The sequence below is a fragment of the Lynx rufus genome, unplaced genomic scaffold (genome assembly GCF_022079265.1).
Source record: "Lynx rufus isolate CCGP_SWC_20201006 ecotype Redwood Valley unplaced genomic scaffold, mLynRuf1.p SCAF_5, whole genome shotgun sequence".
NCBI lineage: Eukaryota > Metazoa > Chordata > Mammalia > Carnivora > Felidae > Lynx > Lynx rufus.
In genome coordinates this window covers 42,598,386-42,623,402 of record NW_025814867.1, presented here as the reverse complement: position 1 = coordinate 42,623,402, position 25,017 = coordinate 42,598,386, and the positions used below count along the sequence as shown (strand labels likewise).

Sequence of the window (25,017 nt, the reverse complement as noted above, 5' to 3'; positions counted from 1 at the left end):
TTAGCAACTACAGAAATAATTTTTGTTAAAATGGTCCTGACCTGATAACTCAAGTTTTCCATATTGAAATGGGATTCAATGCTGTATCAGGGAAGCCTAAATATCTGCTAAGTTAGATCATCAAGCACAGGGTGGCCAACAAGTCCTGACTTGGTTTTTTGTTGTTGTTGTTGTTGTTTGTATATTTCAAGGTTGGCCAGCCAGTTACCTTGCTGGTTTTTCTTACCCTGACTTTTAGATGCCAAACTGGAACCTCAAAAAATGGTAAGCCATTATAAAGGTAACACCACAATATTGAGAGGTTGTGCTTACTAAAGAGTTCATAGAGTAGGTAACTGTCACCTGTTGTTATCTCCAAGTTTCTGAATCTCATTCTCACATTTGGTAGTCCCCTACATGGGAAACTTTTCCAAAATAGAATTTTTTAAATCTACATTTTCCTCCTCTGTGCTAAGTGCATTTTCTACTAATCAGATGCACTTGTATGAGGTTTAATTTGGAACAGATGTGAGGAGAGGGCATCAGGTGTGGAGTGGCAGAGATGGAGATATCTGAGATTTCCAGTGGCCTTGGCAGTTTTCTTGTCATGGAACCAAGCATGGTTCTGGGCTTGGCGATGGAAATGGCTGACTTCAGCAAAAGTACTGTGGTTCTGATGTGGGCAAGGTCAGTTCTGCGGTGTGATGAGTGGAATAATTACTGTTAGCTGAACCTAGAATCTATTCCCTCAGTGCTTCCAAAAGTTCTGTTATATTTCTAATATTTCTTAATAATCCTCTACAACTTAAAATAACTGGAATAGATTCTACTATCTGCAACCAAGTGTATATGTTAGAATAGAGAATTACAATTTAAAATAATACCTCTAGGGACTCCTGGGTGGTTCAGTCAGTTAAGCGTCCAACTCTTGATTTCTGCTCAGGTCATGATCTCACAGTTTGTGAGACTGAGCTCCACACTGGGGCTCTGTGCCGACAGTGTGGAGTCTGCTTAGGATTCTCTCTCTTCCCCCCGCCCCCCCCCCAGTTCCTCTCCACTCATGCTCTCTCTTTCAAAGTAAATAAGTAAACAAACATTAAAATAATAAAATAGTACATTATTAGGACCTACCATTTCATTTTCCAGGAAAAAAAATATTGGAGACTCCTCCTTTCGTGAAGTAACGTTTCTCCAGGGACAAACAATACTGTCTGATTGCTACTGTGCCTCCAGAACAGCATTACATGTTAGAAATAACTGCTAAGATAATTGGACTAGTCACTCTCCCCATGCAGCCTATGCAGCTCTGAAATAATTTTAAATAATGAAATGTTTTAAAGTAAGCTACTTTGTTGCAAATTAGAAAATTGGAAGAAAATGTTAGTAATGTCCCTTGAAAGAGGCCAGTTATCACCTAGATTTTCATATTCTTACTTTGTGAAACATTCCCTGTAATTTTCTTCCCTTACTAAATATCTAAACACTTCTAATGGTTCAAAAAATGATTCATAGAGAACTTGAAGAAAGAGCTAACCATCGAGTGATGAGGAAAATGAAAAAGATGGACTGGGTACCAATTTCTGTAGAAAAATCTGAACACACTTGGGAGGACCACAAAAATAGAGATTCCAGCTTTCACCATCAGATGAAAAATTTGGTGGGCGTATGCATTGCTTAAAAAAAAATCTCATTCATAGAATTCTAAAATTTATAGAAATACGAAACCTACGTGATCTAGTTCAACAACTTAATTGATAGGCAATTGATTCACCTACGTTGTGGGGGAGGGGCTTAAAATTTATTTATGCATTTCCTCATGCGTATGTGTCTTTGCCACTCATCCAAAACATGTGGGCAAATGCCACTCTCAAGTAAGCCTTCATGCTTCCCACTTTTCTATATCCAGTAGCACACCCCCACATGTGTATGTGTATGTGTGTATATATAACTTTGGGAAATGCATCTTATATTTTTCTTTCTATGACATCACAATACACAATTAGTGGTTTCTAGAGCCATTAAACTTTGCTTCCGGAACAACACACATAAATCTGTATATTTATACACATATACAAATATAATTGTGGTGGGTGGAATGACATGAAATAAGACTTAAGGGTCTTTTACTTAGAATTAACCTGTATCCGGTGATGATTTATGGGAAATACAAAGGCTAGAATGCTATGCAGATGTTCATTGTACAGTATGAATAGCAATGTTAAAGTACATATATAGGAATCTGGTCTCTTACCTCCAGAACAAAAGCCTCGATTCCGGCCTCCTCCTCGATACAAAATTATCTTGGGAGAACAGGAAGAAAACTCACAGAAATGCAGCAAAAAGTACATAAACAATCGAAATCCAGCAGCAAGGAAGACATAAAAAGTCCTTAGTGAGTCAGATGTAAAGTTTACAGTCTTGTTTTTTTCTTTAGTCTGCATTTCAATGGTCTTTCTATTTTTGTTAAATGTACGTGAAGGGAAAGAGTCTTATTAGAGGTTTGTTGACTAGCTGCTCACTTTGATATGCCGTACATGGTGCATTGAGACTTTTAGCTGTCAGGTACAGATGGAAAAGGAAGTATTCTTAGATTTGCAGTGACTATTCTCCACAATTCTCACAAACACATATTTTGAACTAGGTATATTTGCTTTCTCTATCAGCTAAATGCTGATCTTTTACCAGAAACAATATAGAATCTCAGAGTCTGTACATATATTGTCTTTGTAGAACAAGATGGTCAATGAAGCAGTCACTGTTAAAACCTCATGAGAACAATTAAATCCCAGCAATTAAGCTGATGACTAAATTTGGCAGTAGAAAAATGTTAATGACATACTTTCTGTAGCCCTTTCTGGAAGGGCAAACTTACTTTCTTCACCCCTCCCGCAACCCAATTCCTTTAATCAAAATGAACAGACAGAAATGATTAAAAATACCTTATGAGTACCTAGAACTAGGACTTGGGAGGCTACAGCTAGAAAGAGCTGGAAAATATATTCTCAGAGTGTCAAAGTTTCAAGCTTTTCTTTTTTATATATACAAATATTTTTAGACAATCAAAATGTATTCATATGAAGATCGTTTTAATAATAAGCCTAGAAAAAACACATTAAACTCCAAGGCTTTTTTGCTAATCCATTTAGGTTAGGTTTTTACAGCATTTTGTATGGGGAAAAGAAATAACTTATTATTTGTGCTCAGTGACCTTGAACTCTAAAACTGAGGGTTGAAAGTGACTAGGAGAGGCAGGAAGCAAAACCCATAATTGAGTCTAAATATAAATGTGGACTTTTGTGTCTGAGTGAACTTCAAAACTGTTTTTGATATGATAGATCTCTTACCTACGTAAGAGTTCATCCAAAATAGTTGTTTTCCTAGTATTGCATAAGGAACAACTAAGGATGTAAATGTATCATCTTTTTTTTTGTTTAACAAAAATTTGAGTAGATATAACGTGCCAGGTGTTTTGCTAGATCCTGGAACTACAGAACAAATATTCTACCCTCAAGAAACTATTTATTTGAGGAGACAGATGCATATTTTAAAACGTTTATATGAATACTATAATGCAAATGTGCACAGAGTATTCTGAGAACACGAAGAAGAAATACCTCTTTTAGCATGAGGGTCCTAGGCCAAAGGAGGATTTGACTCCTTAACTGTGACTTCAAAAATGTACTTGGACTAGGCTGGATAGAAGATAGCAAAGGACACTCAGGGTCCTGGGAACAAAAGCATGGATGGAAGACATACTCTAGGGGATTTGTTGGTTGGTCTAAATATATTTCCACAGATGTGGGATTCTATCATTAAAATATATTTGATTTTGTAAGTTTGAATTCACTTTGAGAAACATAGGAGCAAACTTTAAATAGATTTTGTGATAATTATTTGTCGATTCAAAACCACTCTGTGGATGAATTTATTTTTCCTTAGGAACAAGGTATCGAATTCACAGTATTTGCTTCTATCAAGAAGTCCTAGAGACTTTTCTGGACTCTTCCCCAGGCAAATTCTTCTTTTTAATGTACTTTCTACCTTTGATCTACATTTTCTCCGGAAATAGATGAAGCCTATAGGCTTACCACAAAAGCAGGATTTCCAGCCTCAGCACTACTGACATTTTAGACTAGATAATTCTTCGTTGGTCTGGAGCTGTCCTGTACATTATAGGATGTTTAGAAGCTTCCCTGGCCTTTACTTATGAGGTGTTCGTGGAAGATTCCCACCCTTCCAACAGTTGTGACAATCAAAATATCTCTAGACATTGTAATACATTCTTTGGGGGACAAATCACCACTGGTTGAAAACCACTGCACTAACATAAGCACTAACATAAGCTGAATGGGGCTCAAATGTTTGACTTTTAGTAATAACATTGAAAGATTATTAGGTGACTTATGTAGGTAGTATTCAGCCACCAAGTGCCATATCACTCACAATAAAAGCCAAAAGTATACTGGACAGACATATATTAGGAAAAGTCCTATGCTGGTGCCAGCATCATAACCCCTGCTAGTGACATTGTCATTCCTTCCCTGAGCACACAAGGCAGGTCCAGCTCATCTGTGACCTGTAAGAAAACTGGAATGACTAAATCTTCTTTCCTGAAGTGATGCTACACTCTAACCCATGGTTCTCAACTTCAGGTGCCCTGTGAAAACTTCTGAGATTTATTTTCCATTTTTTCAATTTTTTAAAAAATTTTATTTAAATTCTAGTTAGTTACCATGTAGTGTAATATTGGTTTCAGGAGTGGAATTTAGTGATTCATCACTTACATATAACACTCAGTGCTCAACACAAGTGCCCTCCTTAATGCCCATCACGCCTTTAGCCCATTTCCCATCCACCTCCCTCCAGCAACCCTCAGTTTGTTGTCTATAGTTAGGAGTCTCCTATGGTTTGCTTCCTTCTCTTTTTTTCCCCATCCCTATGTTCCTCCTTTTTGCTTCTTAAATTCCATATGTAAGTGATATCATACGATATTCACCTTTCTCTGACTTATTTCGCTTAGCATAAAACACTCTAGTTCCATTCATGTCGTAGAAAATGGCAAGATTTTATTCTTTTTAATGAATGAGTAATATTCCATTGTGTGCATGCGTGTGTGTGTGTGTGTGTGTGTGTGTGTGTATCGCTTCTTCATCCATTCATCGGTTGATGGATATTTTGCCTCTTTCCATAGTTTGGCTATTGTTGATAATATTGCTATAACATTGGGATGCATGTATCCTTTCAAATCAGTATTTTTCATCCTTTGGGTAAATGCCTGGTAGTGCAATTGCTGGGTCATGGGATATTTCTATTTTTAACTTTTTTGAGGAAACTCCATACTGTTTTTCAGAGTGGCTGCACCAGTTTGCATTCCCACCAACAGTCCTCAAGCATTCCCGTATTGTTTGTTTGTTTAGTATTTGTTTTTAATTTTTTTGAGAGAGTAGGGGAAGAGCAGAGAGAGGGGAATAGAGGATCCAAAGAAGGCTTTGCACTGACAGCAGCAAGTCTGATGCAAGGTTTGAGCTCAAACTGAAATTATGACCTGAGCCGAAGTCTGACGCTTAACCCACTGAGCCACCCAGGTGCCCTAACAGGGTTCCCCTTTTGGAGGAGATTTAAGGAATAGTGAAACTTTGATTACTCTGCAACGTTCTGATTTAATTTAAACAATACTGATACCCCGGTTACACCCAGAGGTTTGGATTTAATTGGATTTAATTGGCGTGAGGTGAGGCCTAGGTATTAGAAGTTTTAAAAGTTCCCATGAGATTTTAATGTGTTGCCAGGGTTGAGAAGCACTGCTCCCTTTACCTTACCTTGGGCTACGAATCACCCTTTTTTTTTTCTTTTTAATCTCCATTTTGTTTAGGGATATTGAGAGGCAGTTAACTCTTCAGTTATACATATATATAATTATATATCATTAGTTTTTATAAAGGTCATAAATTTAGTGTCTACTTTAAAGCTAGTAATTTAGTTTTTAGAACTGGGAATTTAGTCTTTAACCCACTCTTTCCCAAACTTGTCTGCACATCAGAATCAGCTGATTTTTGTATTTTTCAGGCTCAGGTCACATACCAATTAATTCTCAGTCTCTGGGGGTGCTCCAGTGTATCAGTTATTGGTGAAGTTTACCAAGTGATCCCAGTGAGCAGATGTGTTTGGAAATCACTGTTTTAACCAGATCTGGAAAGGGATCTAATTGTTTGAGCCCAGTAGATATAGATCATTGGTTCTCATCTGTAGCTGCACATTAGAATCACCTGGGGAGCTTTTAAAACTCCTGAAACCCAAACTGCCCCCCAAGTCTATTAAGTCAGAATTGCCTGGGGGAGCGGCCAGTCACCAACAGCTCTTAACATTCCTTAGATGATTCCAATAAGTAGTCAAGCCATGGGTCTCAGATTCTAGCATGCCTCAGAATCACCTGCAGGGTTCAGTAAAACAGATTGCTGGGTTCCATACCCAAACCTTCTAATTCAGTAGGTCTACATTGAGGCTCAAGACTTTGCATTTCTAGCAAGTTCTCAGTTGCTACTATTGTTGCTGGTCCAGGGACCACACTTTGAAATCTAAATCACTGGTTTGGAAAATCAGGTTAATACGGGCACCTGGGTGGCTCAGTTGGTTAAGCTTCCGACCTCGGCTCAGGTCATGATCTTACCAATGTGAGTTCGAGCCCCATGTGGGGCTCTGTGCTATCAGTTCAGCACCTGGAGCCTGCTTCAGATTCTGTGTCTCCCTCCCTCTCGGCCCCTCCCCTGCTCACACTTTGTCTCTCTCTCTCTCTCTCAAAAATAAATAAACATTAAAAAATTAAAAAAAAAAGAAAATCAACTTAATAAATGAAAGATGGAAAGTGACACATGGAAAATTAAGTCTAACTTCCAGGAATTTCTCCAGTGCTGCCTATTTTACTGATTTTTGAATTCTATTATTTAAAATTTCCATGAGAAGGACCACCTGACTGGCTCAGGAGGAAGAGCATGCGATGCTTCATCTCAGGGTGGTGAGTTCCAGCCCTATGTAGGGTATACAGAGTACCTAAAAATAAATAAATAAAATCTCCATTATAACTATTTTAATATTTTCTTCTTTTTCTTATATTAATTCTCTTCCACTTGAATTAGTTTTCCCTTTTTATATCTTGATGCTTCTTCTTCTTCTTCTTCTTCTCCTTCTTCTTCTTCTCCTTCTTTACATTTCATTAACCCAAATGAGGGTATCTACGCAGCGGCAATAAATGCAATGTCTGATGAAGGAACGATGATTGCAGAAGTTGAGGCTCCACAGAGGGAGAAATGAGCACCTGCAGCAGAGCAGGGTCTGCTTTAAGGTATGCAGATTGTCCACCAAGTGCTAAACTACTTATTCCTCACAGAAGGTTTAAGCTGTATGGAATCCTTGCCCCATTTCTCTGGCCCCAGGACTCATTTGGGAATCTCAGGTATCTGCCCTCCTACTTTAGACAGCAATATGTATAGCTTTAGGCAGATGATGAATGTTTGAGTCAACCACTCAGAAAGCTCTGGAGGAAGTTGCTGAGTTTGCCATTCTATAGCCCAATCATTTTCTTGTTTCTATAACAGTCTATGTGATGCTATTCTTCTCTCTCCATACCTTCCCCCATATCCACCCCCACAAACACCAAAAATAAAAGAAAAAAAAACTTACTTAGAAACAAATTAGGGAATTAGAGAAAGATCAAACAAACTGTACAGTAGAAGTAATCAAACAAATTGTGCAGAAGTAAACTTCACAATTAAAAAACAACAGCAAAATAACCAGACAGAAAATCAACACGTGAGCAACATCTTACACCAATTGGATCTAACAGACATAGAGAGAAAACTCTATCCACCAACAGCAAAATATACACTCTTCTCAAGTATACAGGGAACATTCTCCAGGGCAGAGTGCATTTTATGCTACAAAACAAGTCTTAGTAAATTTAATAAAATTGAAATCACACTAAGCATCTTTTCTGATCAAAATGGAACATGACTAAAAATCAATACAAGGAAAACTGGAAAATCTACAAATATGTGGAAATGAAATAAGACATTTTGAAACAACCAATGAGTCAAAAAAGAAATCACAAGAGAACTTAGAAAATATTTTGACACAAATGAAAATAAAAATATGACATTCCAAACTATGGGATGCAGTGAAAACAGTGCTAAAATAGAAATATATAGTTGTTATTGCTTACAATAAAAAAGAAAGATTTCAAATCAAGAGCCTAATTTTATAACTTAAAGAACTAGAAAAAAAAGAACTAAACCCAAAACTAGCTGACATAAGGAAATTACAGATTAGAATAGAAATCAACAAAATAAAGAAAGAAGAAAAAGTACAGAAAATTCATAAAACCAAGAATTATATTTTTAAAAGATCAACCAAATAAATAAAACTTTGGCTAAATTAACTATGTAAAAAAGAAAGGAGATTCAATTAAATTGGAAATGAAAGAGGAGACATTATAATCAATCTTACAGAAATAAAAGAATTATAAGAGAATACTATAAAAAATTGTATGCCAACAAATTTGATAACCTAGATAAAATGTATAAATTCCTGGAAACACAGAGCCTACCCAAACTAATCATGAAGAAATAGGAAGCCTTAGCAGAACTGTCACTAGTAAAGGGATCGAATCAGCAATCAAAAACCACCCAGTAGGGGCTCTTGGGTGGCCCTCTTGATTAAACGTTCAACTCAGGTGACTTTGGCTCAGGTCATGATCTCATAGTTTGTGGAATGAAGCCCCAAGTTAGGCTCAGTGCTCACAGCTTGGGATTCTGTCCCTCTCTCTCTGCCCCTCCCCAGCTCATATTCTCTCTCTCTCTCTCTCTCAAAATAAATAAATAAACTTAACAAAAACAACAACAAAAATCTCTTACCAACAACAAAAAAGCCCAGGACCAGAAGGCTTCATCGGTGAATTCTATCAAATATTTAAAGAAGAATTCACATCAATCTTCCTCAAAGTCTTCCAAAAATTGAAAAGAACACTTGAAAAGTCATTCTGTGAGGCCAACATTACCCTGATACCAAAGCCACATCAAGACAATACAAGATACGAAAACTATTGATCAATGTCCCTGATGAATATTGATATAAAAATCCTCAACAAATACCAGCAAATCTATTTATACACATTTATACACAATAACCAAGATTCCAAGATTTATTTCTGGAATGAAAGGATGGTTCAACTTATAAAAATCAGTCAATTTTGTATGATCACATTAATATAATGAAGACCATAAACCACATGATTGTCTGAACTGATCCATAAAATATCTGACAAAACTCAACATCCTTGCATGATAAAAACACACAACAAATGAAGAATAGAAAAAAAAAAAACTACTTCAACATAAAAAGGCCATAAGTGAAAAGCCCATAGCTAACACCATATTTGATGGTGAAAGACTAAAATCATTCCCTCTAACATCAGGAATAAGAGGAAGGTGTATGCTTTTGTCACTTCTATTCAACATAATTCTGGAAGTCCTATCTAGAGCAATTAGGCAAGAAAAAAAAAGCATCCAAATCAAAAAGAAAAAATAATACCTCTGTTCAAGACAAAATAATGTCATGGGTAGAAAACCCTATAAAGATCCCACAGAAATACACATTAGAACTAATAATAAATGAATTTGGCAAAGTTGCAGGATACAAAATCAATACACAAGAATCAGTTGTGTTTCTATATGTTAACAATGAATGATTCAAAGAGGGAATTTAAAAAACAAGTGTAATTACAATAGCGTAGGAAAGAAGAAATATTTAGGAATAAACTTAATCATGGAGGTAAGAGACTTGTACACTGAAGACTGAAGGAAATTAAGAAATGCTGCTGAAGGAAATTACAGAAAACAATGAAATGGAAAGACAGTCCCTGTTTATGGATTGAAAGATTTAGTAATGTTATGATGTCAATACCACTCAAAGTGATCTACGGTTTTAATGCAATCCCTATCAAAATCTCAATAACATTTTCGAAGAAACAGAAAAATCCATCCAAAAATTCATGTGGATTCTCAAGAGACACCGAATAGCCAAGAAAATCTTGAAAAAGAGGAACAAAGTTATAGATCTTATACTTCCTGATTTCAAGACTTATTACAAAGCTACAATAATCAAAACAGTATGATACTGGCATAATGACAGACGTAAAGACCAATAAAATAGAACAGAGATCCCAAAAATAAACCCTCACATTTATGGTTAAATGATTTTCCACAAGGGTGCCAAGACCGTCCATTCAGAGAAAGAGCAGTTTCTTCAACAAATGGCACCAGGAAGACTGGATAGCCTCATTGCAAAAGAATGAAGCTGGATTGCGAGCTTACATCATATACAAAAATTAGCTCAAAACAGATCAAAGACTTAAATGGAAGACCTAAAACTATAAAACTCCTGGAATAACACAGAAAAAGCCTTCATTACATTGGATTGGCAAGTTATTTTTTTTAATATGACATCAAAGCACAGGCAAGAACAACAACAAAAAAATAGACTAATGGAACCACATCAAACATACAAACTTCTGCATATAAAAGAACCCAATCAGTGTAAAGGCAACCTACATAATAGGACAAAATGTTTGCAAGTCATGTATCTACTAAGGGCCAATATCCAGACCATACAAAGAACTTCGAAAACTCAACAACAGCAACAAATAACCCAATGAGAAAATGTACAAAGAACTTGAACAGACGTTTCTCCAAAGAGGTGACGCAAATGGCCAACAAGCAAAGGAAAAGATACGCAACATCACTGGTCGTTAGAAAAATGCAAATCAGAGCTAGAACGAAATATTACCTCACACCTGTGAGAATGGCTACTGGTAAAACAAAAATAATACAAAATAACAAATGAATAACAAGTGTTGATGCAGATGGGGAGAAATCAGAAATCTTGGCACACTGTTGGTGGGAATGGAAAATGGTGTAGTCACTATAAAAAACAGTATGATGGTCCCTCAAAAAGTTCAAAGTAGAACAATCGTATGATTTAACACTTTCACTTATGTGCATATACCCATAAGAATTGAGAGCAGAATCTTGAAGAGATATTTGCACACCTAGGTTCCTAGCAGCACTATTTACAATAGCCAAGAGATGAAAACACTCCAAGTATCCATCCACAGATGAATGCATAAACAAAATGTGTTATATGCACAAAATGAAATGTTATTCAGCTTTAAAAAAGAAAATAATACTAGCAGAGGACGTTTGGACATGAACTACAACAGCTCTTTTGAAGGGCCTTTAGCCTGACAACCTTTGGATGTAAACCACAGCATTGACTTTTCCCTGGGGCTTTTAGCTTGCCATTCCTGTGGATTTTGGACTTCCCAGACTCTATAACTGTATGAGATAATCCTTTAAAATCTCTATCTCTATTACTATCTCATCTCTATCTCTATATCATCTCTATCTCTCTATCTCTCTATCTCTCTCTCTCTCTCTATGTATGTGTGTATGTGTATATACATATGTATATACATATATATGCATAATCTCCTATTGATTCTGTTTCTCTGGAGAACTCTAATATAGAACTCTGAGCAATAAATGGATAAAACTTGAGGACATTATGCTAAGCAAAATAAGCTAGGCACAAAAAGACAATGATAAATACTATATGACTCCATTTATATGAAGTATTCAGAATATTCAAATTCATATAAACATAAAAATGAATGGTGGTTGCTAGGGCCTGGGAGGACAGGGAAATGGGGAGTTGTCTAATGGGTGTAGCATTTCAATTGTGCAAAATGACAAAGTTCCAGAGATTGGTTGCACAACAATGTGAATACACCTGACACCAGTGAACTGTACTCTTAGAAGAGTTAAGATTGTTTTGTTTTGTTTTGTTTTAGCACAATTAAAACAAAATGAAGCAAAACAGAAAACAATGACAAGCTATCAATACCTGCCTGGTTCTACTGGATCTGAAATAAACTACAGAGTTAAAATTGGGAAACATCTGCAATGGTTTCAATGACAAAGAGAAGACACATGAGTTGGAATGCACACCCAAACTGAAATTGAATCAACAATTTCCAGCTGGCATTACAAATTGTGGCAAATCAACAAATAGACAAAAGGTCAAACAAATGAGATATTTTCCTATATATAGCATGCAAGGATGCATGAGGTACAAGGGCAAGGACACACGCCTCTATTCCACTCTCGGTGGCAAGTTCCTTATGGGATCTTAAATCCATTTAAGTCAACACAGGATGTGTGGGAAAACTGAAGTTATTCAGAAAGGAACATCTTAAGAACTGAAAATATGTATTATAGGAATGTTATTTGAATGTGGAGGTTAGGTGTTTTACATATAAAAGTTAAGGGAATCCAGATTTCTTGATGTATAAACTAGAGTGGAAGAAAAAAGTTACTAAGTTATTATAAGGAGGAGGTTTTCCAACAGTCTGTTTCCTTAGCAAACTGAACTGAAGGATATGGACTTCAATTCAGTAAAAATTTTCCTGGGAGCAAGACCAGCTAAACACTGACACAGAGAATGGTAGGCTATCGGTATTGGCCGTGTAACAAAGAAGTCTGTACCCGAACTTAGGCGCTTAAAACAACACACATCCACTATTCATTATTTTACCATTTCTGTGGGTCTGAGCCCAGTTTAGCTGGGTAATTTGCTCAGGGTCTCACAAAATTTACATCAGAGTATTGACTGGAGGTATAATCTCGTGTTATCTCAGAGTCCTCTTCCAAGCTCACTGGTTGTAGGCAGAATTCAGTGTCTTGGGGCCCCTGGGTGGCTCAGTCGGTTAAGCGTCCGACTTCGGCTCAGGTCATGATCTCACAGCTCGTGGGTTCAAGCCCCGCGTCAGGCTCTGTGCTGACAGCTCAGAGCCTGGGGCCTGCTTCAGATTCTGTCTCTCTCTGTCTCTGACTCTCCCTTACTCACATTCTGTCTCTGTCTCTCAAAAATAAATAAATGTAAAACAAAAAAAATAAAAAAAAAAGAATTCAGTTTCTTGCAGCTGTGTGGACTGAAGCTCCCTTCTCTGGCACATGGCCCTTTCCACACCATTGGCACTTGCTTCTTCAAGGCAAACAGGAGAGAGTCTGTTGCTGCTCCTTGTGTCTTGCCTCTAGACTCTTTTTGAAATGGCTCACCTGATTAATTCAGCCCACACAGGATAATTCCTTTTTTGATTAATTCAAAATCAACTAATTAAGAACTAATCACATCTGCAAAATTACTTCACTTTTGTCATTTAATATAATAGAATCATGGGATTAATACCCCATGATATTCACAAGTCCCACCCACACTAATAGGGAAAGGACTATATTATGCATGTGAAAGGCCAGGACTCTTTGAGGCCATCTTGGAATCCTGCCTACCACACAATCTCAATTTTTGCATATCTGACTCCAAACTATATCACTTTCTATTTAATTGCTGAATCTCACGCTAACTATGGAGTAGATAGAAGTCCCATTTGTTCCTATCAAAAATGCTTGCAGAACATTTTCCCAAGAGGAAAACTTGTGGATGGGCCAGCCCAGCATAGAGGTAGAATAGTCAGCCTATATGTGGTTGAAGGGGTGCCATATGACCATGCCTGCCTAAAAGTGTCTTTCCAGGCTTGCAATAAAACCTGACATCACCTTCAGTAGAGCCACTCTGTGGGATTCATCCTCCAGAAATATCCCCAGTTAAAAGTCAAGAGGTAAATGAGTTGGCGGGGATTGGTCTGAGGGTGGGGGGATTCAAATTTAATGTTGATGACACTCTTATAGGAACACCTCAGTGTTCAACTGAGATAGGAGTAATCTCCATACTTCAGGATTGACATTACAAGCATCCACATACGTGTCTCCTAACATAATATCCATTAAATAATCACACTTAAATCCTTTGTTGACTTCAAAACCAAAATGTCACAACAATCTCCCCTTTGCTTAATGATCTACAGAACGGTTGGGTTATTTTCCTTGAGGTTATTCCCATATTTCGTAGTTGCCAAGCAGATTGAAGTGATAGGAATTGCACCATTCCCTTTAGGAGACTAATTTTTTTGTTGTTTCAAATACATCAGTAGAGTTATGTTACATTTTCTTTTCCCCAGGGGAAATTCCTTGACTTTGCATAATAAATAAGGTGTCTTTATTAACAAACCTCAGAACTTCATCATTTATTATATTGCTTTAACTTAGCTACATTCTTTTTCCCCTTCTACTAAAGAACACTGTAGGTATTGACTAAAACATGACATTTATTCATTTGGCATGCTTCCCTGTTTGTATGTCAGTGGAACATAGCATGATCCAGAGCACGCATGACGTTCTCTTCAGGAAAGAAAAGGCACATGTTTATATAAACTGTGGCTTACAAGATGTGTAACAAGTTCTGATAAAATGTTGATTCAATGTCCTAGCTGATTGTGCACATGTCATACGTGCTATTTAAGGAAAGTGACCACATTGTATAGATTTTTTTTCTTAGTGTCTGTTAAAGCAATAACACAGGAAGCATGTTATTATAACCTACAGGGATCATAAATACTAACCCTATAGCGTTTTTATTACCAACTTATATCAGAGGCAATCTGGCACTCTTTACACATAAGATCCTCCCATTAGTAAGCAGTCTTATATTACAGACATAAAATATTTGTAAGCATTTTTGACTTGGCCAAACTACTGCAGCTGTGTCACATTTGTTTTTCCTTATTTTAATATGAGCTTATTTAGATGAAATTGGAATTGCCTTCTTCTCCTGTAGATGACAGATCTGGTTTAGTGCCAGGCCACTTAGTGAGGTCTATCAAACAACGCTCTATTATGTACAGTGGCATAATTTGAAAATCACAAGACCACTAACTCATAACACATGTGAGTGTACTCAGTTGTTTCAAAGTCTAGCTTTTTACAGATGATTTTATATTCCATTTTAGAATGCTCTTTATTGTCTCTCCTGCAGATAGTTCATCTGATCATCTCTGAACTATTTTAACATTTTTTTTACATTTTTAATGGAATACACAGCTATATATCATAACTAAACAAACACAGCAAAACGACAAGTCAAAACAAATTTTCCTTCACTTTTGTGTTGCATCAACTTGCACTTGGGAAATCTATGAACTGGATCGGAGAATGAGGTTTTCCTAATTGTGACTTCCTCTCATTCCCCTATTACTGACTCCCCTACCCAATGCTGGGCTATACTGCTCTCATTCAGGGGCTTCTCTAACATCCTAGGAAGTTGGTGGTTCCTGTCACCCAATGTATTTCCAGTAGTATCAAGCGGTAGCAAAGTAAGTACCCTTTCTCGATCTCCTCTCAAAAACTGAGAGAGTGAGACTCTAATCCTCAAGTTAAATACTCCAAGGTTAGTGAGCAACAGAGGTTTTAAGCAATGCTTGTTTTTCAGGATTAATATGAAAGCCTCATCCATCTACTGGGCACAGACACTTTCTCAACTCTGAATAATTTCATAACAACTTCTCTGAACATCTGTTTACAACAGGAGACATTCTCACTATCCTGAAGCCCCCCATGGGGGAAAAATTCTGCTCTCTACATTGTTTTGCTTTGCACTTTAATCTCTGCTTGACTGGTCTGGATTTTACCTGTTGGCTCAGCTCTCAACTGGCCTTGATCCTAAATACTATGTAGCTCCAAATTTATGTGATGAGTTACATATTCGTATCTGTTTAGTTCTTTTCTCAATTTCATGAGTAATCACTAACCTCTATATTAATGGGTTTAGACTGTTCTATTAGTGGTTTTAGACTACCAAATCTTTTAGGGCTAGAACTATAATGATAACTAAACAATGAAGCAGTATCACAGCGCCCTGTTGGGTACCATCCAGGTTAGTAAATACTCAAAAACTAATTATCAGTGAATTATGGCAGTAATGATTTAGTGCATCAGAGAAATCCCATAAGGTACCCCAATGAGAAAAAGCTACACCCAAAGTGTAGCTAAGTTGGTAATAGAATAATAATAGTATATTGCCCCTATAAGTTTCTGGCAAAGGGGACAAGCCGAACGTAACTAAAACAAGGGAATGAAAAAGTGAAAAAGAGCATGGCCAAAAGTCCCAAAGAGCAATGTTTTTATAATTATCACCTGTTGAAAAAAATTTAATGCAAGTTCAGCTTCAGATATACCTCTAAAAGTGTGGTAAATTTTCGTTGAGGATCAGGAAACTAGACAAAAAAAATCACGTTTGTTACGCAAAGTGTGATTTTATTATTTGAGTTTTAGTTTCAGCAGAAAACATTGAAAAGGATGCAAAAAAGCACAGAACAATTGTTTTGACTGAATTTAACATTATCAGCCATTTTCCTTTTTCCTTCCCTTAATTACCTGGTTTGTTGACATATTTAGCAAGTTGGTTGGATAATCAGCATCACAAAATTCTGTAATTAAATCACAAATAGCTAGTGACCGGTTCTGTTGCCATAAAAACATTGTAAAGAGTGGTTTGCATGGGCTCAGAAAAAAGGCTTTCTTGCCATTTCGCTATTAGGAAACAAAAACGGCAAAGGACAGAATTTCACATTCACATGATAATCAAAAATAGTGTTCTCAAGGTCCATGTAAAGAAACATGGAACCAGATTACTTATTTTTCAGACACGTGTGAGAATTCGCAACCAATCAAACTTTCTTCTTTCCTCTTCCAACAAACACAACTGAAGTGCAAACTTTTAGGGATAAAGAGATAAAGTAACGTGAACATTTGTGTTTTCTTTGTTACTCAATCAAAATTCCCAGACTGTACCTTTCATTAATTCTATGTTATTCTTCTAAAACTCCGTTTTTTCAAAAAATAATAATAAAGACAAAACATTTTTTAGAACAACATATACTAAGTTTTCAGTTGGGGGATTTTTTTTTTTTTTTGATGACTTCTGAAAGCCTTTTGACGTGGACTCCAAAAAAGGCATATATATATATATATATCCTTAGAAATGCGTTTTTAAAACAGTAAAACCCTGAGAATTGCAGAACTGGATATTCTCAGCTGCCGCTGTGAGAAAAATCGCGGTAGAGGGATGAAGCCTGAAAAGTAAAATTTTAGCTGCTGGATAACGAGGATATTCAGCGTCAGAAGGGGATCAGCTGGCCAAATGGTAAACAGGCCCTCTCGGAGCAGGGTAGCTTGAAGCCAGTGGAGTTATTTGCGAGATGGGGAGAGAGGCCCACGTGACGCGCGCACGGATGGCGCGCACATGGCCCCTTCCCCCACTGGGCCTGTCCAGTCGGCTCCGCCAAGTGTGGACTCGTGATTCAAACTGACAAGAACCTTGCTCCCTCCCTGATCCAGAAAGAAAGAGCCTTGTCAAGTCGAATATCCTGCTTGCTACACAGGAGCCGTGGTGCCAGGAACAATGCGGGGAACTCAAAATGGGCCCTGGATCAGCCAGAGGCCTCGGGCCCTGGCGTGGCTGCTCCCAGGGCAGCGAGAAGTGTAACTGAAGCTTAAATGGCATTGCGTTCTTTTTTGGAGGAAATGCTGGTTCGTTTTTGTGGTTTTGTTTGCTTTGCTTTTCTGTTATTTGCTTACTTCTGAACTTTGAAGGCCAGCTTGGAAAGTAAAATACACATGTTTTGTTAAGGAAAACAAATAAATACTCAACAGACACTTACCCAAAAAACAAATTCTGTTCAACCGAATAATAAACACATTAAACTCCCCTTAAGCCAGATGAAAGAGCCATTGGGGGTGCGGGTGTAAAGATGAATAAAACCTTTGGTTTCCAGGGGACTGACACAGGCTGTAGGGGGTGACACTGTACATTTACAAGATACAGGAACATCACAGAATTTAACGGTTGAAGGCCTGCTTTTGATTTTTTTTTATTTCCCCTCTGCTTGCTCTGTGATCTTTGGCCAGTCATTTGACTTCTGCGCCCTATTTTTCTACCTGTGAAATATTTATGAATAACTAACTCACAGGAGAAGTATGAGAATTAAATAATATAATATGTAAAAAAAAATGCATTTTGAATGCATGAAGTGCTCTACAAAAAGTTAGTTATAATTTGGCCGGAGGCAGGCAGGCAGGACCCGTGGTTTCTAGCTCACATTCCTGACTTGATCTTGCTCTGTATTTTCAGAGACAAGGTAAGGTCCCTTTCAGAGCTCAGATTCTATCTTCCAGCAGAATATATTTCAAGAAAGAATTAAGTATAATAGATAAGAGGAAGTGCCAAAAATAAATAAATAAAGCCCTGAGGAATAAAGGACCATATCCAACTGGGGTAATAGCAGAAGGCTTCTCAATTAGAGCTAACACATACCTGATGGAAATGGCAGATTCCCACAATGGGCTGCTTTATGCTGGTATAAATGCCCCAAAACCAGTGATCACTGTTTCCTAGGATTTCCATTCACAACTCCAATCTACTGTGTGTGAGCGTTTCAAAGAGATTGGTCATTAACAAGTGAGGAAGCAGGATGCAATGCACTGGCACCTAGAGTTGGCTTTGCAGTTCCATCTTTTATCCGGAACAATAGAGGAAGGACATCTGTGCTTGGAGGCTGTCCTCCCCACCAAACATAATGATGTCTTCCCGTTGTTTAAAGGGAGAATATCTTCAAAATGAGAACGATTTCTGGGAAAATAAGTTTTCTGTAAGGTAGTGAGGAAAGGGTAAAAGAGAAGACGGTTGCCAGGTGAAACACAGTTGTTACAACCCAGAAGGCTGATGTTGACGTTTGTGAAGGAAGGGCTAGGTCTGTAGCCCTGCAGCATCAGAAATATCTTGAATACTCATTAGAAACAAATTTCCTGGGGGTGTGGGAGGGGTGGTGGGAGAGGATGGTTCAGTTGGTTAAGCGTCTGACTCTTGGTTTCGGCTCAGGTCATGATCTCTCAGTTTGTGAGTTCGAGCCTTACATCAGGCTCTCTGCTGTCAGCTCTCTCTCTCTCTCTCTCTCCCCAAAATAAGTAAACATTAAAAAAATCTTTTTAGACACAAATCTCCTGAAGCAATAACTCTGATTAGAGTTTAGAGCTTGGAACTCTGCATTTAAAAAGAAACCCACACCAAGAGTGAGATGTATGAAGTTCCTGTCCCAGACAAAATTTTTATGTGGGTATTTAAGAATTTGTATCAGCGGGGCACCTGGGTGGCTCGGTCAGTTAAGCATCTGACTCTTCTTTTCGGCTCAGATCATGTTCTCACAGTTTGTGAGTTCAAGTCCCACATTGGTCTCTGTGCTGGCAGTGGGGAGCCTGCTTGGGACTTTCACCCTCCCTCTCTCTCTCTCTCTCTCTCTCCCTCTCTCTCTCTCTCTCTGTCTCTCTCTGGCCCTCCCTCACTCATGTTGTCTCTGACTCTCTGAAAATAAATTTAAAAATGTTTTAATTTAAAAAAAAGGATTTTTATCAGCATCTGATATTCTCATGATTCAACCTACAGACCACTTGCTTCTCGTGAGAGAGTCGCTGAATATACACGTACCAGGGACCCGTAAGTGTTAGCAAGTCCCAGCAATGAGGAAACCTCCTTTCCCTCCGTTTAGGCTAACCTATAGGACCCCAACTGTGACATTTAGCACCTTTCACTGCATTGATCTATCAATGTGTTTCTCTCCTCACCCTTGACTCAAAGATCCTCAAAGGTAAAAACGATTTTCTACAATTTTTTTTTAATTTTATTTATTTTGAGAGAGAGCGAGCACAAGCAGGGGAGGGTCAGAGAAAAAGAGAGACAGAATCCCAAGCAGGCTCCACAGCATCAGTGCTGAGCCCCATGCGGGGCTCAAACTCAGAAACTGCGAGATCATGACCCCAACCGAGATCAAGAGTCCCCCGCTTAACCGACGGAGCCACCCAGGCGCCCCACGATCTTCTTCATTTTTAAATCTAAGGCCCTCATACAGTGTCTGGCAAATTTCAGATGCTCAATAAATGTTCATTGACTAGAACTAAAACTTGGGCGCCAAAGAAACTTGCCTCAGCCGTGAATGTTAGCGGAGAGCCAACCCCAGAGAAGCCGCTGCAGTTGGCAGCTGTGGAGCGATCGACGAGAGACGACAAATGGTTGGTTTGGCAGGAGTGTGGAGTTGAGGCTGGAAACAAAACAGGGCAGTCCCACAAAGGAATGCACCGGCTGTATCTATTATAAACTCTAGTTCAAAGGAAAACACAGAGGAACCGAAGAAAAACAACTTCAAAGCGTCAAGCATTCGGCAATATTTATTAAGTAACCACTATGGGCCAGGTAGCCTGCCAGATTCTGGGGACGCAGCATTAAGCGGAAAAGATGTGCCTGCCCTTACAGAGCTAATGGTCACACACATATCAAGGTGCTATGGGGGAAATGAAGAAGGGGCTATGAGGATGTGTACTAGGAAGGCCTGAGTGTGTGTGCCTCTGTGTGTAGCTATGGCTGTTAAGATAAGGGCTGAGGGGCTGGTGGGGAAGATTTGTCTGAGAACATAAGATACAACCAGAACCCTGAAAGGATAGGTAGGCCGTGATCAAGGGAAGAACAATCTAGGCAGATAAAATTATATGTATAACATCTCTGAAGAGCTTGTCACATCAGAGGAAATTTTAAACATTTTAGGTAGGTCATTAGAACAACAATGCTTAATGTTTAAAAAATTTTAGGTATGTCCTCAGAACAATGATTTTTAATGCTTATTGGTTCCAAGGCAGTCACCATTATTTCCTGTGGCTGGCTGTTGCAAAATCTGCCTATCCTAGCTACCAGAAAACCAGAAGCTCCGGGGTAGACTTCCATCCTTAGGCTGCTCCTTAAGTTGTTCTGTAATGGTGACAACTTTCTTTTTTTATGTTTATTTATTTTTGAGAAAGAGAGAGAGAGAACGAGTGTGAGCAGGGAAGGGGCAGAGAGAGAGGGACACATATAGAATCTGAAGCAGGCTCCAGACTTTGAGCTGTCAGCACAGAGCTGGAGGCAGGTCTCCAACTTGTGAACCACGAGATCATGACCTGAGCCGAAGTTGGATGCGTAGCCAACTGAGCCCCCCAGGCGCCCTATAGTGGTGACATATTTAGCCAGGGAAGTCCCAATGGAGAAGTCACTTGATTTTGGCACGTCCATGGTCTGAGGATGTAGGAGAGGAAGGATTTTTGAATATTCTCAATTGACCAAAATACTATGCTTTACAGAATAAGTTTTTTGGACATGAGAGAGAATTTTGTAGCCAAATTGTATTTTCCCCAAAAGTAATGACTTCTACAGGAGGTTTGTAAAACTCAATCTCTTATGCTTGTAGGAGGTCAGACTGCACTTCAACGTCAAGAGTGCTGGCACGATGGAATACCACCAGCAGCCTGACATGTAGTTCTTGGCAACTCTTTTTGGTACCCCCAGTTTTTGGCCACAGTTATGAAACCTTCTTGCCTCTTGATGTTATCAAAAAAAATCTAATTTTCTCTTCTGAATGAACATTCTAGTAGCACTCCATTTCTTCTGTGTGGTATACACTTCATCTCCTATTTTAATCATTTTTCCAAGATCCTGAGTGTCATCAAGAAACTGGGGTTCTTCAATAGCTTCACTCTCCCTGTACAAAAATAATTTGTATGCAATGTTTGTTCTTTGCCTAACAAAGGGAGCATTTCACTCTTATTTTGATATATTATATGTGGTATATACACTAGCTGTTTCAGCCTAGGGAGAATTTTTATGACCAACTAACAAACCCTAGAACAGTATTTATAATGTAAATCCTGATATACCATTATTTATACTTCAGTTCAGTAGCAAAAATTGGTTCTATGATAAATAAACTCTTGTTACCCAATCATTAGTCTATTGTAGCCACACTGACAAGTCAGGCCACAGGCAATGCAATATCACTAACAAAATGAATTAATTTATCTTTTTCAAAGGCACATTGGGGAATTGGAAATGTATATTTTATAGCAACACTCCAAATAGAAAATATACCTAATAATTCAACATTTTAGGCAGATGTTTCAACCCATCAAGTTTATTTTATTCAACAAATGTTTATTGAGTGCTTCCTATGTTCCAGGCACTTTTCTAGGTGATGAGAGTAAACTCTACTGTGGAAAAGGAAACAGAGGATACGCAAATAAAGAAGAAGAAAAAAAGACAAAACAAGTCCAGATTCTGATAATAGCTTTGAAGAGAGAGAGAAAACAAAACAAAAACAAAACAAAACAACACAAAACACAAGCAAGTCAGGTTGATACGATAGTCACCAGAAGACTGTGTTTCCTAAGGTGACCAGAAAATACTTTACGTCACTTGAAGGCCTTTTTCTGCTATGAAAGTCATGCTGATAAATTTACACTGAACCACATGAAATTGCTTATAATCAACATTTTCATTCATAAAAATGGCAAAAATGGCATATCATTTGGTTCAACATAATAGCTGATAACCCTGAGAACCAATAGCAGACAGAATCTTTAGACCTATGGTTTTTATATTAATGCTTTATTTCAAATTCATAATTATTGTGGGCCTGAATTATCTGAGATTCAGCTTTTCATTCTTTCTTTTTTTTTAAGACCCTGCATCTAGTTGAAAAATTTATCACTCCATAGGTCAGATAGATTCCTGAGCCGTATGTCTAGTCCATAAATAGACTTTAAGGACAGGATGTCAGGATGTCTGAAGAAGAAGGGGCCTGTTGGAGCTTCTGTAAATAACACAGTAGCACAGTACTAGCTCCAAAGTTTCTGCGCACCGCATTGGTGAGAACATAGTGCCTTCGGAGCAATGTTCCTTCAAACTCAGCTCTTCCAGCTGCAAGATCTGCAGTGTGTCATTTAACCTCTCCTAGCCTCAGTGTTTTATCTTTTTTTTATTAAGTTTGAGAGAGAGAGAGAGAGAGAGAGAGAGAGAGAGAGAGAGCCTGTGCTTGTATGAGCAAGTAAGGAGGGGCAGAGAGACAGGGAGAGAGAGAATCCCAAGCAGCCTCCCCTCCCAAGAACCCAACATGGGACTTGATCATAAGAACCGTGAGATCATGACCTGAGTCAAAATGAAGATGCTTAACTGACTGAACCACCTAGGCTCCCCTCAATGTTTTATCTTTTAAATGAGAATAATTACCCTACCTTTCAGGATTGTTGCACATCTTATGGATACAGTAGAGTAACAGGATATACACATTCACTTAGCGGTAATACAAATTCAAATTTGCACTCTTGGGTCTCAAAAGTGGGACGGAAAAGAAAGAGAAAAGGCACTTGCAAAAAAATGTAGGAGATTCCACCTACTTATGTATTCAAAGAACTCATGTGACAGTGTGAGTGAGCGTTAGCTGAGAGGTGTGAATCCACACTTCCTTCAGTTGGTCTCAGGTCCTATCCATCTCTTGTGGTGTAAGCATCTTACCATCTTGAGTTATTTTTATAGTGCTTTAAGATAAGCATTTCTGTTTCGGTGCAAGCTAACTATTCAATCTATGAATTAAAGCAAGAAAGAACATCCTGTCCCAAAGCTGATGGAAAAAAAAAAAAGAGCGTTGGTTCTGGATTTATTAAGAGATGGAGTTTCCATCTCCATGGTGATGTTATTGTAAGAGATTTCCAGGAATAATTTTGATATTTGGCTCTACAAAGTAATGTTAGAAACTAAACTCACAGAAGATGCAGTGTTAATGTGAGGTATGTCAAATGCCCCTGGCCGGTGCCTGACAGACTGTAGATGATCAACACGGTTATTTGCTCCTTCGGGGGAAAAAAATGGGGTACTCATCCAGGTGGTGGACACTGAGCCAGTATATCTGGCTGTCACAATCTGAATTTCTATGGACAAAGTACTTCCTTGGTGCAATTTTGCACTTTTCAGGCTTGGTCTTGTATGTCACTGTGTTCTCACCAGCACAATAACTTATAAATGATGTCTCATACACTGGAAGAAGTTGAAGAAACATTTCTTGGCTGATTTAATTTAAAATTGATATTCTTTAAGAATCTTTCCAGTTGCATTGCAGGTCCCAATTTACAGCTAACCCATTTTGTCCAACAGGGAGTAGATGGAAAAGCAAAAACTATCTGTCATTCTCTTTCTTTTCTGTGTTTGTCATCTAGGAAAAGAGAAGCCATGTAAATCACAATAAGGAGCAGCTAGTATCCTGTATCAGAGCTTGTATCACAGTTATTTATAAGGGACAATTCCAACTGGTCACTACCCCCTCTGTTCAACTGACACCCATGCCCTTAAGGTTTTTTACATATTTAAATATCACTCATAATATGAAGGACATTAAGCTGTTGTTGTCATAAATCAGTTCTTATTTAGAAGTTTCGTAGGACAAAGTAAGTTCTCTTTCAGTTTTTTTTATTTATTTTTATTTTTTTTAATGTTTATTTATTTTTGAGACAGAGAGAGACAGAGCATGAACGGGAGAGGGTCAGAGAGAGAGGGAGACACAGAATCCGAAGCAGGCTCCAGGCTCCGAGCTGTCAGCACAGAGCCCGACGCGGGGCTCGAACTCACGGACCGCGAGATCATGACCTGAGCCGAAGTCAGACGCTCAACCGACTGAGCCACCCAGGTGCCCCAATCTTTCAGTTTTAAAAACTATTCTGTGGGGCCGCCTGGGTGGCTCAATCGGTTAAACAGGGCCTGCTTGGAATTCTCTCTCTCCCTCTCTCTCTCTGCCCTACCCCACCTCACGCTGACTCGTGCAGGCGGTCTCTCTTTCTCAAAATAGATAAATCGGTAAACTTAAAATATTCTGTGCATTATATGGGGGAAAATAGCTTCTTTGTTGTTATAAGGAAGACACGTATAATTCTAAGAGTGTGTATAAATTCATACAGAGAAAAGTTTTTTCACATTTCTATAGTTTTCATTCACTTGTAGATTCAAATGAATCTGATAAACCGAAATGTAGAAATAAGCATGCCACAACTGTTACAGTTTTCTGTCTGTAAATGTGATTCACAATCCTGGCGGCAGGAGTTGGAGAACAGGGGAGAAGGTATATGATTGATGGAAGAGATGGACTTTGTAAAATAAGCAGCTTAGATAATAAAGCTCTTATTCATATAAGCTCTC

The 25,017-nt window shown here is 38.2% G+C and overlaps 1 pseudogene; it reads left to right on the top strand.

The window, feature by feature from the left end:
* The first annotated feature begins 541 nt into the window (after positions 1-541).
* The window catches only part of LOC124527143 (eukaryotic translation initiation factor 3 subunit E-like), a 47,512-nt pseudogene continuing 23,036 nt past the window's right edge, over positions 542-25,017 (top strand).